Source organism: Physeter macrocephalus, chromosome 19, assembly GCF_002837175.3.
Source record: "Physeter macrocephalus isolate SW-GA chromosome 19, ASM283717v5, whole genome shotgun sequence".
Classification (NCBI taxonomy): domain Eukaryota; kingdom Metazoa; phylum Chordata; class Mammalia; order Artiodactyla; family Physeteridae; genus Physeter; species Physeter macrocephalus.
In genome coordinates this window covers 31189486-31207654 of record NC_041232.1, presented here as the reverse complement: position 1 = coordinate 31207654, position 18169 = coordinate 31189486, and positions in this window count along the sequence as shown.

Genomic DNA, 18169 nt, shown 5'->3' with positions numbered 1-18169 from the left:
TACTGCTTTCCACCTGTGAGGCCATCACCAAGTTACTGAACTTGTTCCCAGTCTTAGTTTCTTTATGTGAAGACTTAGAATAATAATAATAATAACCTCATGAGATTCTTATGAGGATGAAAGAGAATATAATTGGCACCTAGTAAGTGACCAATAAATAGGGCTGCTCTTACTACTGCTGGAGTGATCTTGATGTGGAGCTCTGGGGGAAGACAGATTTTAGGCCATGTCCCAGAATTCCTGAATCAGAATCTTCAGTTTTACAAGATCCTCGATGATTCAGGTGCACATTAAAATTTGGGAAGCACTGGTGTTGAAGGCAGCAAGCTTGTGGAATGTGGATGTTTCATTTTAGCCACGAAACATGAAGATGTTTCATGGGCTCTTTCCTAATACATGATTTAAAATGAAATTCCTTCTAATTTTTTGCATGTGTTGACAAAGTCTAAGGGATAGAATTCCTCCTCTTTTCACTCCCAAGCTAACAGAAAAATTTAATAAAATAACACATCTACAGAGCCCTTAAAGATTCTATAGTCTAAACCTCATTTATATAGATTAGGGGGACAAGGTCAAGGAGAGGAATGGGTTAGTGGTGGATCCGGCATCCCATTCTTCTTACTGGTTTAACATAAATATCCTCTAGACCACAGATTTAATCCAGTACAAGTAGGTGAAAGCTTTATTTTCTTGGATGAATATGAGCCTAGCTATGACATAGACAAATTAATAGAATGCTTAAGAGCTTAGACTTTGGAGTCAGGTTCAAATCCTGCCTGAGGCATCAGGCTGGTACGAAACTCCCTTCATCCTTAACCCTCTGAGCCTTGGTTTCTTCATCTGTGAAATGAAGTTAGTAAAACATGTTTTATAAAGTTGTGAATAATGAATGAGACCACATGTAAAGATTTGGCATAGAGCAAGGTACATAATAACTGCTCAATAAACGATGACAGTATTATTTACATTACTATTTGGCATGGCTAATGAGCTCACAGATAAGCAGGGAGAAAGCATGAACATGGGTAATTCACTCAGTGTCCCAAAAGGAGACAGAAATCACATCAGTTATTTTGTCAGGAAGAATAGTTCTACAAAGAACTATTCACTAGTTATGTGAGAACAGAAAAGGCAAAAAGAGGACACCAGAGCATCTCTGAGTGAGTAGCTGCATGAAGTAGGATGAGGATTGTGGCAAAGAGTGAAGAGGGTGGAATTTTTAAAACTTAGGAGCTTGGAGAGGAGGCCTATGAAACCGGAAGTCAGATCTCAGAGAAGACAGTGCTTCTTGGCTGCTGTCTCTGACATGGGCATCGTAAGTCTGGTTCTGGAAATTTGGGGGAAACTGCAAACTGGCTTCAACTGCGGCAGCTGGACAGAATTTCTGCTTCCTGAAGCCCACAGCTATGGCAAACAGGAAGCTAACAGGACAGAGCAATCTCTCCTCCTTCCTCTAGCCTTCCTGTCTCCCTCTGTGGTTCCCTACTTAGAAAGTCTACTAGGGAGCAGCTGGCAAAGAAGCGATGTGGCTTGTAGAGCAGCAGCCCAACCAGCATCCCAAAACTCAGAATTGAAGGATAGATTTGGAGCTGAGAGACAATAGCTTTCTAAGGAGCACTACAGGCTGTTGTAATACAAAACTGAGTGATAAGGGCCATAAGAGAGTTTGCATTTGGGGGAATATGGGAGTCCAGAGAAAAACCAATTACTTCCAGCTGGGCACATAGTCGGCCATGAGCTACGCCTTAAAAAGGAGATAAGAATTTGCCCCATGGAGCTTCTTCCTCCTCCACTTCCCCTTTCCCAACTCTATTAAAATAAACATGGAAAAATGAGGAAGTAGGAGCTTGAGCATCATTACTCCAGGCTTCCACGAAGCTGGCAGATACACGATTCCCTGAAGCAGAGGCAAGAAGGAACAACCATGAACCCAATCTTCACAAAGCAGTTCTTCTTTTCCATTTTTGTCTGTGGTTTGCCTCTGACTACTTAGGGTTTTGGGAAGTTTCTTGTGATTGTGTTTCTGACAGAATAACGGGGATCCAGGTAGAACAACAGTAACCATGAAATGCACAGAATCGAAGACACTGGGTGTGATGTGCATTATCCAACCTTGGCAACAGCCTCCCTCTACTGGATGGAGGGTTTTAATTAAATAAGCTCTCGAGTTGGGGCATTCATCAACAAACCACATGCCAAATGCTTAACAAAGGTAAAACCTCTTCTTTCTCATAGATGAAACTCAGACAGCATCATGACATTAGCTTTACCTTCAGAAAAAAAGAAATCCCTCACAGAAAGTACCTTGGAAAAAATCCATTAGGATGTAAACAGGAACCAATGGAAAAACTGGGGTGCAGCATCGAAGATGGAGAGAGGGTAGAAGTCACAACAAGTGTGTTTGCATTTTCCCAGTTATAGACTAAATGCCACCAGTCTTCTGCATTATGCGTTATATTTACATCAAAAACAAGAACTAAGAGGCAAGTCAAGTATCTGTTTTTTAAGAAAGATAAGGTGTGTGGTTACCGGGTTCTTTGAATTTTTTTTTTTTTAAGGTGCTAGTCACATTTAATAAGTATCTTAAGCTCTCTGGATTCTTTCTCTTCCCTTTTCTAGAATAGATGATATGCTCATTTTTCTTAAGGAATCAAACAGACTTAATCAAAAGATATCAGATTGCAACACCTCCTTTGCACTGAGAGCCCATTTATAACCATTTGCTAAAATAATACCAGAAATATACACGAATAGTATATTATGGAGTGTGTTCATTTACTAGGACTGCCATAACAAAATACCACAGACTCAGTGGCTTAAACAACAGAAATTTGTTTTCATACAGTTCTGTATGCTGGAAGTCCAAGATCAAGGTATCAGTAGGGTTGATTTCTCTCCAAGGAGACCTCTGTCCTTGGCTTGCAGAAAACTACTTTCAGGCTGTGTCCTCACATGGCCTCTTCTCTGTGTGGGACTATCCTGGTATCTCTTCCTCTTGGTATAAGGACACTAGTCATATTGGATTAGGACCGCATCTTAGAAGCCTCATTTTAACTTAATTACCCCTCAAAGCCCATATCTTTGGATAAGGTTACGTTCTGAAGTACTGAGGGTTAGGACTTCAACACATGAATTTTGGCGGGACACAATATTTCTACTAAAGTACCAACTCCCTATATCGTTGATTCTTATAAAGTTTAAAAATTAGGGGAAATTAATTTTAAGTGTAATAAGCTGAAAAGAAACAATATAGCAAAAGCATTAAAAATAGACGCTAACACTGGGAAAAAGAATATTTCCAAGAATTATGTATTCCTATAGTTTCTCTACCAGGTAAAAAGCATGATATTGGGTCTGCCTTGGCTGTAAATAGAGGACAAAGAGTATTAGGCTCGAGATATAATCTAAGATTAAGAAAGTTAAAGACCTATACACTGAAAACTATAAGACACTGATGAAAGAAATTGAAAAGACACAAATAAATGGAAAGATAGTCCATGCTCATGGACTGGGAGAATTAATATTGTTAAAATGTCCATACTACCCAAAGCAATCTCTGTAGATTCAATGCAGTCCTTATCAAATTTCCAATGTCATTTTTCACAAAAATAAATCAAACAATCATAAAATTTGTATGAAATAAAAAATCCCAATTAGCCAAAACAATCTTGACAAAGAATAAAGCTATAGGCATCATGGACCCTGATTTCAAACAATATTACAAAGCTAGAGTAATCAAAACAATATAGTATTGGCATAAAAACACACACATAGATCAATGGAACAGAATACAGAGCCCAAAAATAAACCCATGCATTTGCGGTCAACTAATTTATGACAATGAGACCAAGAATATACAATTGGGAATAGACAGTCTCTTCAATAAATTGTGCTAGGAAAACTGGACAGCCACATGCAAAAGAATGAAAACGGACCACTATCTTACACCATACACAAAAATTAACTCAAAAGCCATTAAAGAATTGAACATAAGACCTGAAACCATAAAACTTTTAGAAGAAAACTTAGGCAGTAAGCTCTTTGACATCACTCATGGCAATGAGTCTTTGGATTTGACTTTAAAAGCAAAGGCAACAAAATCAAAAACAAGTGAAATTATATCAAACTAGTGAATATAACAAAAAGGAAACAGTCTCACAGATATAGAGAACAAACTAGTGGTTACCAGTGGAGAGAGGGAAGGGGGCAAGGCAAGACAGGGGTAGGGGATTAAGAGATGCAAACTATTATGTATAAAATAGATAAGCTACAAGGATATACTGTACAACACAAGGAATATAGCCATATTTTATAACTATAAATGGAGTATAACCTTTAAAAATTGTGAATCATTATTTTGAATACCTGTAACTTATATAATACTGTACATCAACTATATCTCAATAAAAAATGTTTTTAATGAAAAAGCAACCTACTCAATGGGAGAACGGAGAATATTTGCAAATTATATATCTGATATGGGTCAATGTCCAAAATATATAAGGAACTCATACAATTAAATAGCAAAAACAAAACAAAAACCAAACAACCCAATTGAAAAATGGCCAGAGGATCTGAATAGACATTTTTCCAAAGAAGACAGAGGGACAAGAGATACATTAAAAATTTCAACATCACTAATCATCAGGGAAATGCAAATCAAAGCCACAAAGAGGTATTATATCATACCTGTTAGAATGGCTATTATCCAACAGATAAGAAATAACAAGTGTTGGTGAGACTGTGGAGAAAAGGGAACTCTTGTGCGCTACTGGAGCAAATACAAATCGGTGCAGTCACTACGGAAAACAGTATAGTGTTTTCTCAAAAAATTAAAAATAGAACTACCATATGATCCAGCAATTCCAAGTCGGGGTATTTTTCTGAAGAAAATGAAAACACTAACTTGAAAAGATATATGCACCCTCATATCCATTGCAATATTATTTACAATAGCCAAGACATGGAAGCAACCTAAATGTCCACTGACGGATGAATGGATAAAGGAGATGTAGTACATATGTACAATGAAATATTATTCAGCCATAAAAAAGAATAAAAGCCTGCCATTTGTAAAAACATGGATAGAGCTTGACGGTTTTTTGCTCAGTGAAATAAGTCAGACAGGCAAAGACCGCTTGATTTCACTTATATGTGGAATCTAAAAACAAAACAAAGCCAACAAAGAAACAAAACAAAAACAAACTCCTAGATACAGAGAATAGATTAGTGGTTACTCTGGCAGAGGAGAAGAAAGCTGTGGGGTGGGTGAGGGGGGTAGGCAAAACAGGTAAATGGGGTCAACTGTATGGTGATGGATGGCAATTGGACTTGTGTATACTCTGTAGTGTACACAGATGTTGAACTATTATGCTATCCACCTGAAACTGATATAATAATACTTAAAAAAAACAGAGTTCATAGACTTAGAGATCAGATTGGTGGTTGACAGAGGTTGAGGACAAGGGTTGGGTGAAATAAGTGATGGGGGTCTCAAAAGCTATAAACTTCCAGTTATAAAATAAATAAGTCATGGGGCTGTAATGTAAAGCATGGTGACTAGAGTTAATAATACAGTATTACATATTTGAAGGTTGCTAAGAAAGTAAATCTTAAAAGTTCTCATCACAAGAAAAATAAATTTTATGTATATAACTAGGCTTTGTATGGTGATGGACGTTAACTAGCCTTACTGTGGTGATCATTTCTCGATGCATATAAATATCAAACCATTATGATGTATACCTGAAAGTAATATAATGGTATAATCAATTTTACACAATAAAAAATATAAATCAATCGATAGATAGAGAGGCAAACAGACAGACAGAATGACTGTCAGCAGTTACCTCATTTAAGTTTGCCAAGGACAGTCTGCTCAAAGTGATTGTCAGTGTATTGACTAAGACATATATGACTGTGAGGGAATACCACCCCCTTCTCTGTGCCATTGTTCTTTATGTGAAAGATCACTGGTGAAGCAGAGTTTTTTATGCAGACATACAGCCGAAAAATCAAACACAACAAAAATAGGTAAGAGACCCTTCACCTTATATGCATAATTATCCAAAAACTTCACTTGAATGGAAGGTGACACTCCATATATATCTTTTGTGCAGACTGTGACACGCACTAATGAGGTCCATTTTGCTGCCTATCAAGAAGCATTCTTCTTTGCCAACAGCTACCCATTGTGGATGAGGACTGCAGTCTCCATAGTGACAGATATGGTCAGCATTTCAAAGGAACCAACATCTTCAACTGAACAAAACCAATTGAATACAAATGTATTGGCTATAATCTCCAAGTGGAATAGCCGTGTTCATAATTCTCAAAACAAAAATAGAGTACAATGTCTTTGTCCTGAAGCAAATCCTACTCAAAGTGACGCTGACTCCCATTAAACCATGTTGCTCATGAGAAATTATTAAAGAGCTATTTTCTGCTTCAGGTTCTTTGCTTTAATGAATCTCAGCCCCAAAGATTTTCTTCTTCTGTTCTGAGCAAAACGTAGAATCATCCCTTGCGGAAATATAAAAGTTGGCAGTGTTGTAATACGTTATAACCCTTAATGTGCTTTGTATAGGGAGAAACCTACAAAAACTGGTATTTATAGCATTTTCATTGATGGTCCCAACGGATCGGTCACACAATTTTTAATCCAAGAATGAACACTAAAAATCTTCACTTAACTTTACACTATTTCAAATGTTCTAGATATGAAATATTTAAGGAAAATCATTCTGGGGAATAATTTTCCCACTGTCAGCAGTTTCCTCTCACTTTTCCTGCTCATATCCCTTGACAAGGTATAATAAACTCTTAACACTCAAATGCATACTCTGATGGGTTTGTAATGAGATTTTGCTTTGAAATTTAGTTATGTTCCCACAACTATGCCATAGGTGATGAGAGTCACATGAATTTAAGGGGCATAAGAAAAAAACTGTATTATTCAAGTGTTTTGGACATGGGGCTTTTCATAAAATTTGAGGCTTTCATGCACATTTTGAGTTATATAATTATTCCACTGACTACAGATTTTAAAAAGAGTACCCTTGGTAGTTATGTAGCTGCGGTTTCACGCTGCTCTCTTGCTGCAGAGGTGGATAGCTACGTACGGACTCTGTTCCTCCCACCATCTCATTTAAAAATAAACCTCTAAAGAACTTGGATGCAAAAACATTAGCTTAACATTTCATTAATAATTTCGATGCAAAAAAGCAAAAGTAATATGAAATCACCCACACAAAATATGTTATATTCTTGAGTTCCTGTTACATTTGTAAAATGATTCTTAGTTTAGAAAGGAAAGATCTAGGTTATCAAAGTAGTATTCATCCAAAAAAAGTTAACGTTTGTTTTAAAATTTTTTGAATATACTTATTTTTAAAGACAATAAGACTAGAACAGATTTTCTACCAATTTGTATTCCTATGCTTGATGTGATCTAAATGCATATGTTGCAGTTTTGCAACTATGACAAAACTATTGTTCTTTTTACTTTTTATTATTACTTTTAAAAACTATTTTTATCATAATAGAACATTATACTATATATTATTTTAATAATGACATTGTTTTACATGAGATATATATAAAAAGTAAATGGAATGTGAATATAAATATAAAAAGTAAAGAAATGAATCAGATCAGAGCAATTTTTCAGAAGAAGACAGGAGGTACTAAACAACAACAATAATCTTTTACATAAAATGCTCTCGATAAAAGTTGTTCCTCAGACTTCCTAATCTTTCCTAGGCTCAGTTTCACCACTCATGGTATTAAAGAACTATGAAGAAAAATACTGTAGTGAAAGGTATTCAAATACACTCTTCCGGATATTGTCATAATGAACATTTTATGCCACGTAGGTGCTGCTTACAAGAATTGTCTGTGCTTCTTGTTCACATGGTTATCCACCAGCAACAAAAGGAAAGACAGTAAAAACATGGCTTGGAATTTTTCAAACTAATCCAGCCTTGTCATAGGAGTAAAGGAACCCAAGACAGGCTGAAAACATTGTTAGGTGGAGTATAAGGTCAGAGTCAGGAAGGATACTCAGGAAGTTTCCATTTTATTTGGAGTCTGTTTAGCTGAATTAGGATGAGAGGAAAGAAGTAGGTAGTTTCTTTTATCCCGCGTAAACCGGAACCAACCAAACCCCCAGGTAGACACGCATTATCTGGCAATCATCTCTGGTGTGGGGTCCTTTGGAAAGAATCTTAGGGGCAGAAAGCCAAGGCCGGGGCATCCACACTTCACATGGCTGACCACTGCCTGGCCTAGGGAGTAACCCCCTCGGGGTGCAAGATTCACAGTCTTATAGATGAATTAGATATGCGATGCCCTTCTTGTTTATTTCTTTAAACCACAGTTCTCTGAAGGTGAAATTCATGACAGCTTCCTACTACACCTGCCACTTTTTATTAATAAATCAACACAGAAGCACACAGTAATAATAAACTAAGCACTAGAAAGGCACAGAAAGGAAACAAACGAAAGTCTGGTAAAATATTCGGCCTCACAAGAAATCTAAATTTTAACACAATTTTATCTTTAGCATTCTCACCTGTCAAATATTTTTAATAACGATAAGCCATGCTAGAAAAGAATCAGGCACACACTTTTTTCTCATACACCACTGGTCTCAGTACATCCACCTAAGAATGCAATGTGGCAGTATGTTCCAAGGGATTTGATGATGTTCACCATCACTGTGCCAACAATTCCACCTTGAAAACTGGATACTTAGAGGAAAAAAACTAAGAAAACAGTGAAGAACCACGTGCATAGATGATCCTCAGAGGATTATCCATTGGAACAACTTACATGTACTACAGAAAGCGAATCTCTAACGACATCTGTGGGGTTCTGCTCCTACTTAGAAGGCAGAAACTGCAAGAGAATGCCTGTCCCACCCTGAATCATAACTTCCTCGAGTCTATCAGAGACCTGAAGTTGCAAGGCAAACAAATCCACTGAATTCTAAAGAATGAAAAGCCCCACCTATGTGTCCGAACACACGAACATGTTCACCTTTGAAAGCACAGGCAGAAGAGGTGGTTATCTTACAAGCAGGCAAGGGGAAAGCAGCTGAAACTTATACTAATTCTTTAAGGCCAAGTGTGGGCTAACGTGACAGTTCAACGCACCTGAGAACCCCTTACGTGAGATAGCCTTCACTCATTCACAAACATGTCCACAGGCTTCTGCTGGGTACTCGCGACAAAGACAGGGAGCGGAGCCGGAGAAAAAGAGAGCTTTCCTCAGTGGGTCACAGGAACTCCTGCCCACTTCCCAGACCTCTCACTCACAGGAAGCAAAGGCCTGAAGCCACTGCAGAAGAGGTAAGAAATATTCCTATTCGCAGGTCCCAAGAAAAGATCTATTACTTCTGAGGGAGAAAGAGAAAAAAGAAACTCCTTCCTCTGGGAAAAGGACAGGAAGACTTCAGAGTCCCGTACCCATGCAAAGCTGTTTGGGGGTGAAGCAGAGCAAACTCTCTCCTACCCGAGACCTCCACAGATACAAAGCAGAGTTTGGATGCCATCAGGAGGTGGGGGCAGGGAGAAGAACACTGAGAAAGCCCCACCCTCAACACTCAGATGCAAAAGACCTGACTACTACTGGAGCTGGACCAAGAAAACGAAGGACTTCCCTTCCCCCACCACGAGCTGAGAGCTCACTGCTGGGAGAAGAGCAAAAGTGTAAAGAGAGATGTCCCTGGATGTGCAGTGGGCAGGGACTACTGAAGCTGAGGGAGCTGAGGCAGGAGCCTAAAAAACACCTGCCCACCCTCCAGGTGGAGGAATTTGAAATCCGGGATGCACTGGTGGTAACTATAGCAGAAAAACCCAAACCCAGCTCACCTGATGAACTCAATCTCCCATGCTGAGCCATACAAACAAACAAACAAAGTGCCCATTTCCACTACTGTTTTATACAAATTGCCTCCACTACTATTTTATACAAATTGCCTCACTTTCAATAAAAAACTACAAGACACATAGAAAAGCAAAAAAAAAAAAAAAAAAAGGAATTAAACCCCTGTCAACAGAAAAAGCAATAAATTATGGTCCTTATTATGCAGGCATTAGAAATAATACTTAGGGACTTTCCTGGTGGTGCAGTGGTTAAGAATCTGCCTGCCAATACAAGGGACACGGGTTCAAGCCCTGGTCCGGGAAGATCCCACATGCCGCAGAGCAACTAAGCCCATGAGCCACAACTACTGAGCCTGTGCTCTAGAGCCCGCGAGACACAACTACTGAAGCCCACGTGCCACAACTATGGAAGCCCATGCGCCTAGAGCCTGTGCTGCGCAACAAGAGAAGCCACCACAATGAGAAGCCCGTGCACCGCAATTGAGAGTAGCCCCCGCTCGCCGCAACTAGAGAAAGCCCGTGCGCAGCAACGAAGACCCAACGCAGCCCAAAATAAATAAATTTATTTATTTTTTTTTAAAAAAAGAAAGAATACTTAGAATATAGAAATACTCCCATGATGTGGTCGTTGCCTTAGGAAAAAAGTTCAGACAGATATCTCCTCATATTCACGTAAACTAATAAACAGAAGAAATTCCTGGAAGCATTATACCAATAACAGTGCTTGTACTCAGGGGGGGCGAGACTATCTTTTTTTTTACATGTGCTTTTCTTTCTATTTTTATATTCCAGATTTAATGCATGGTTGTCACAAATTTTATAAAATAATAATAATAATCTTTCTCTAATAAAAACATGTATAACTGTAAAATTTTTTCATAATATTTGGTTGTCTAAAAGGAGCTTAAAGCGCTTGGCTACCAGAAAGGTTACAAATACCAGACTGTTCAGTGAAAAAGAGACCACCAACTAGTGGCCAAAATGTTTAATTCACCTGCAACTGAAAGGCTGGACAAAACAAAGTACCACAAAACATGATTCCTAATCATTTAAGTAACGGTAGAGTTGCAACGGTCAACATTATCAATTTAGCATTTACTAAGTGGTATGAACACTACATATACTAGCTAATTTAATACTCATAAATTCATAAAATACCAATATGGTTCTTATTTACAGATAAGAGAACTGATGTCTAAACTTTGAATATATTTAAAGCATCAGCAGGTATCAAACCCATTAATATTAAGTAACTAATGATAATCATGACTGTGAAAATAGCTGTCATCTACTAATCACCTGCTATATTCTAGACTCTGTCCTAAGTGTTTTATTCATAGATATGGTTTCAAAATAACTTTTTAACTGAGGCTCAGAGAGTATAATGAACTAGCCCAAAATCATGCAGCTAGTAAGGCAAGGTGCCCAGAATCAGAGAGAGATCTATCATGCTTCAAAGTGCAGACTCTTAACCCCTGTGCTTTAATGTCAATACACATGACATTAAAGGTCCTGGAATCAGAACGTTCTGCCAAGTTCCTTCCTGTAACATAACCCGAAATATTTTATAGGGTATACTTGATTTTTACCAGGGCTTTGGATTCCGATTTGGTAAATCTTCCTTGGTTGCTGGTTTTGATTCGTTCCTATCCAGACCAGGACAGCCCCCTGACTTTGCAGGGAGGGATTTCTCTCTGCTTCTATCTACTACCAACAAAGCCCATGTGTTTCTCGCTAATCAACCTGCTTCCAGGCCTCCAGCATTTCCATCATAGGCCTTAGCTTTCCCTGGAAATAAAGGCAGTTTTTCACTTTTGTTGTTGTTGTTATAAGAACATTTAACATGATATCTACCGTTTTAACAAATTGTTAAGTGTACAATAGGGTGTTGGTAACTACAGACACAAAGTTGTACAGCAGATCTCTAGACTTATTCATCTTGCATGACTGCAACTTCATACCCCTTGAATAAAAACTTCCCATTTCTCCTTACTCCCAGCTCCTGGATCCCACTATTCTACTCTGCTATTTTAGATACCTCATATGTATTAGTCAGGGCTCTCCAGAAAAACAGAACCATTAGGAAATATATAAGGAGAGATGATAGATAGATAGATAGATAGATAGATAGATAGATAGATAGATAGATAGAGATTTATTATAGGAATTGACTCACACAATTATGGAGGTTGAGAAGTACCACAATTTGTAATCTGTAAAACCAAGAAAGCCAGTGGTATAAATCAGTCCAATTCCAAAGGTCTGAGAACCAGGGAGCTGTTAGTATAAGTCATGGAGTCCAAAGGCCCGGGAACCAGGAGTTCTGACAGCCAAGGGCAGGAAAATATGGATGTCCCAGCTCAGGAAAAGAGTGAATTTAACCTTCCTTTGTCTCTTTGTTCTATTCAGGCCCTCAAAGGATTGGATGGTGCCCACCCACATTGGTGAGGGTGGATGTCTTAACTCAGCCTAATAAATCAAATGCTAATCTCTTCCCAAAACAACCCTCATGGACACAGCCAGAAACAGTATTTTACCAACTATCTGGGCATCGCTTAGCCCAGTCAAGTTGACATAAATTAACCATAACATCATACAAGTAGAATCATGCAGTATTTGTCTTTCTGTGACTGGCTTATGTAACTTCTCATGATGTCCTCCAGGTTCATTTTTCCTATAACATACTGCAGAATATATATACACACATCTTCTTTATCCATTCATCCATTAATGGACATTTTGGTTATTCCTACATATTGCCTATTGTAAATAATGCTGCAGTCAATATGGAACTGCAGATAACTCTTCAAGATCCTGCTTTCAATTCTTTTGGATAAATACCCAGAAACAGGATTGCTGGATCATATGGTAGTTCTATTTTAAATTTTCTGAGGAACCATCATACTGTTTTTCCTAGCAATTGCACCATTTTGCATTCCACCAGCAGCATGCAAGGGTTTCAGTTTCTCCACATCCTCTCTAACATTGATATTTTTTGTTGTTTTTATAACAGCCATCCCAACAGATATGAGTTGATATCTCATTGTTGCTTTGATTTGCATTTCCCTCATGATTAGTTATGTTGAGAATCTTTATATCTGTTGGCCATTTGTATTTTCTCTTTGGAAAAATGTGTATTCATGTCCTTTGCCCATTTATTAATCAGGTTATTTATTTTTTGCTATTGAGCTGTAGGAGTTCCTTATATATTATAGATATTAACCTGTTACCAGCTATATGGTTTGCAAGTATTTTCTCCCATTCCATAGGCTGCCTTTTCACTGTGTTAATTATTTGTTGCTATGCAGAAGCTTTTTAATTTGATGTAGTCCCACTTGTTTATTTTTGCTTTTGTTGCCTGAGCTTTTGGTGTCATATCCAAGAAATCATTGCCAACACCAGTGTCATGAAACTATTTCCTTCACTTCTCCATCTGCTTCTTCGTTTCTAAAGTAATGCCTCTCTTTTTCCTGTTGTTATACCTTTACTGTAAAGGAGAGAGTGGCAATAAATGTGTGCATTCTATCTGTCTTGCTCTGACGGAAGTTCTAAAGTTTGTTTTGAATTTCACATATATCTGGGTTTACAGAGAAGTCAGACTAGTACACATCGGTTGCATGATGTTAGTGAAGAATAAAAAGAGCTATTATTGTTTGTGCTATGCAGCTGCTTCCCACAAGCTATCGGTTTTACATTTGGTAGTGTATATATGTCCATGCCACTCCCTTTGTCCCAGTTTACCATTTCTCCTCCCGTGTCCTCAACTCCATTCTCGAGTAGGTCTGCGTCTTTATTCCCGTCTTGCACCTAGGTTCTTCATGACTTTTTTTTTTTTTAGATTCCATATATATGTGTTAGCATATGGTATTTGTTTTCTCTTTCTGACTTACTTCACTTTGTATGACTCTATGTCTATCCACCTCACTACAAATAGCCCAATTTCATTTCTTTTTATGGCTGAGTAATATTCCATTGCATATATGTGCCACATCTTCTTTATCCATTTGTCTGTCGATGAACACCTAGGTTGCTTCCATGTCCTGGCTATCGTAAATAGAACTGCAATGAATGTTGTGGTACATGACTCTTTTTGAATTATGGTTTTCTCAGGGTATATGCCCAGTAGTGGGATTGCGGGTTCGTATGGTAGTTCTATTTGTAGTTTTTTAGGGAAACTCCATAGTGTTCTCCATTGTGGCTGTATCAATTGACATTCCCAGCAGCAGTGCAAGAGTGTTCCCTTTTCTGCACACCCTCTACAGCATTTATTGTTTCTAGAGTTTTTGATGATGGCCATTCTGACCGGTGTGAGATGATACCTCATTGTAGTTTGGGTTGGCATTTCTCTAATGATTAATGATGTTGAGCATTTCTCTCATGTGTTTGTTGGCAATCTGTGTCTCTTCTTTGGAGATATGTCTATTTAGTTCTGCTGGCCATTTTTGGATTGGGTTGTCTGTTTTTTGGTATTGAGCTGCATGTGTGGCTTCTAAATTTTGGATATGAATCCTTTGTCAGTTGCTTCATTTGCAAATATTTTCTCTCGTTCTGAGGGTTGTCTTTTGGTCTTGTTTATGGTATCCTTTGCTGTGCAAAAGCTTTTAAGTTTCATTAGGTCCCATTTGTTTTTTTTTGTTTTTATTTGCATTTCTCTAGGAGATGGGTCCAAAAGGATCCTGCTGTGATTTATGCCATAGAGTGTTCTGCCTATGTTTTCCTCTAAGAGTTTGATAGTGTCTGGCCTTACATTTAGGTCTTTAACCCATTTTGAGTTTATTCTTGTGTGTGGTGTTAGGGATTGTTCTAATTTCATACTTTTACATGTAGCTGTCCAGTTTTCCCAGCACCACTTATTGAAGAGGCTGTCTTTTCTCCACTGTATATCCTTCCCTCCTTTATCAAAGATAAGGTGACCATATGTGTGTGGGTTTATCTCTGGGCTTTCTATCCTGTTCCATTGATCTATATTTCTGTTTTTGTGCCAGTACCATACTGTCTTGATTACTGTAGCCTTGTAGTATAGTCTGAAGTCAGGGAGCCTGATTCCTCCAGCTCCATTTTTCGTTCTCAAGATTGCTTTGGCTATTCGGGGTCTTTTGTGTTTCCATACAAATTGTGAAATTTTTTTTTCTAGTTCTGTAAAAAATGCTAGTGGTAGTTTGATAGGGATTGCATTGAATCTGTAGATTGCTTTGGGTAGTAGAGTCATTTTCACACTGTTGATTCTTCCAATCCAAGAACATGGTATATTTCTCCACCTATTTGTATCATCTTTAATTTCTTTCATCAGTGTCTTATAATTTTCTGCATACAGGTCTTTTGTCTCCTTAGGTAGGTTTATTCCTAGATATTTTATTCTTTTTGTTGCAATGGTAAATGGGAGTGTTTCCTTAATTTTTCTTTCAGATTTTTCAACATTAGTGTATAAGAATGGCAGAGATTTCTGTGCATTAATTTTGTATCCTGCTACTTTACCAAATTCATTGATTAGCTCTAGTAGTTTTCTGGTAGCATCTTTAGGATTCTCTATGTATAGTATCAGTATCATGTCATCTGCAAACAGTGACACCTTTATGTCTTCTTTTCGGATTTGGATTCCTTTTATTTATTTTTCTTCCCTGATTGCTGTGGCTAAGACTTCCAAAACTATGTTGAATAACAGTGGTGAGAGTGGGCAACCTTGTCTTGTTCCTGATCTTAGTGGAAATGGTTTTAGTTTTTCACCATTGAGGACGATGTTGGCTGTGGGTTTTCATATATGGCCTCTATTATGTTGAGGTAAGTTCCCTCTATGCATACTTTCTGGAGGCTTTCTATCATAAATCAGTGTTGAATTTTGTCAAAAGCTTTTTCTGCATCTATTGAGGTGATCATATGGTTTTTCTCCTTCAATTTGTTAATATGGTGTATCACATTGATTGATTTGCATATATTGAAGAATTCTTGCATTCCTGAGATAAACCCCACTTGATCATGGTGTATGATCCTTTTAATGTGCTGTTGGATTCTGTTTGCTAGTATTTTGTTGAGGATTTTTGCATCTATGTTCATCAGTGATATTGGCCTGTAGTTTTCTTTCTTTGTGACGTCTTTGTCTGGTTTTGGTATCAGGGTGATGGTGGCCTCATAGAATGAGTTTGGGAGTGTTCCTCCCTCTGCTATCTTTTGGAAGAGTTTGAGAAGGATAGGTGTTAGCTCTTCTCTAAATGTTTGATAGAATTTGCCTGTGAAGCCATCTGGTCCTGGGCTTTTGTTTGTTGGAAGATTTTTAATCACAGTTTCAATTTCAGTGCTTGTGATTGGTCTGTTCATATTTTGTATTTCTTCCTGGTTCAGTCTTAGAAGGTTGTGCATTTCTAAGCATTTGTCCATTTCTTCCATGTTGTCCATTTTATTGGCATAGAGTTGCTTGTAGTAATCTCTCATGATCCTTTGTATTTGTGCAGTGTCAGTAGTTACTTCTCCTTTTTCATTTCTAATTCTATTGATTTGAGTCTTCTCCCTTTTTTTCTTGATGAGTCTGGCTAGTGGTTTATCAATTTTGTTTATCTTCTCAAAGAACCAGCTTTTAGTTTTATTGATTGCTGCTATCATTTCCTTCATTTCCTTTTCATTTATTTCTGATCTGATCTTTATGATTTCTTTCCTTCTGCTAACTTTCGGGGTTTTTTTGTTCTTCTTTCTCTAATTGCTTTACCTGTAAGGTTAGGTTGTTTATTTGAGATGTTTCTTGTTTCTTAAGGTAGGATTTTATTGCTATAAACTTCCCTCTTAGAACTGCTTTTGCTGCATCCCATAGGTTTTGGGTCGTCGTGTTTTGTCATTTGTTTCTCGGTATTTTATTATTTCGTCTTTGATTTCTTCAGTGATCTCTTGGTTATTAAGTAGTGTATTGTTTAGCCTCCGTGTGTTTGTATTTCTTACAGATTTTTTCCTGTAATTAATATCTAGTCTCATAGCATTGTGTTTGGAAAAGATACTTGATACAATTTCAATTTTCTTAAATTTACCAAGCCTTGATTTGTGACCTGAGATATGATCTATCCTGGAGAATGTTCCATGAGTACTTGAGAAGAATGTGTATTCTGTTGTTTTTGGATAGAATGTCCTATAAATATCAATTAAGTCCCTCTTGTTTCATGTATCATTTAAAGCTTGTGTTTTCTTATTTATTTTCACTTTGGTTGATCTGTCCATTGGTGAAAGTGGGGTGTTAAAGTCCCCTACTATGACTGTGTTACTGTCGATTTCCCCTTTTATGGCTATTAGTATTTGCCTTATGTATTGAGATGCTCCTTGTTGGCTGCATAAATATTTACAATTGTTATATCTTCTTCTTGGATTGATCCTTTGATCATTATGTAGTGTCCTTCTCTGTTACTTGTAATAGTCTTCATTTTAAAGCCTATTTTTTCTGATCTGAGAATTGCTACTCCAGCTTTGTTCTGATTTCCATTTGCATGGGATATCTTTTTCCATCCCTTCACTTTCAGTCTGTTGTGTCCCTAGGTTTGAAGTGGGTCTCTTATAGACAGCGTATATATGGGTCTTGTTTCTGTATCCATTCAGCCAGTCTATGTCTTTTGGTTGGAGCATTAAATCCATTTACATTTAATGTAATTATCAATATGTATGTTCCTATTACAATTTTCTTAATTGTTTTGGGTTTGTTATTGTAGGTATTTTCCTTCTCTTGTGTTTCCTGCCTAGAGAAGTTCCTTTAGCATTTGTTGTAAATCTGGTTTGGTGGTTCTGAATTCTCTTAGCTTTTGCTTGTCTGTAAACGTTTTAATTTCTCTGTCAAATCTGAATGAGATCTTTGCTGGGTAGAGTGATCTTGGTTGTAGGTTTGTCCCTTTCATCACTTTAAGTATGTCCTGCCACACCCTTCTGGCTTGCAGAGTTTCTGCTGAAAGATCAGCTGTTAACCTTATGGGGATTCCCTTGTATGTTATTTGTTGTTTTTCCCTTGCTGCTTTTAATATTTATTCTTTGTATTTAAGTTTTGATAGTTTGAATAATATGTGTCTTGGCATGTTTCTCATTGGATTTATCCTGTATGGGACTCTCTGTGCTTCCTGGACTTGATTAACTATCTTTGCCCATATTAGGGAAGTTTTCAACTATAATCTCTTCAAATATTTTCTTAGTCCCTTTCTTTTTCTCTTCTTCTTCTGGGACTGCTGTAATTCAAATGTTGGTGCATTTAATGTTGTCCCAGAGGTCTCTGAGACTGTCCTCAATTCTTTTCATTCTTTTTTCTTTATTATGCTCTGCAGTAG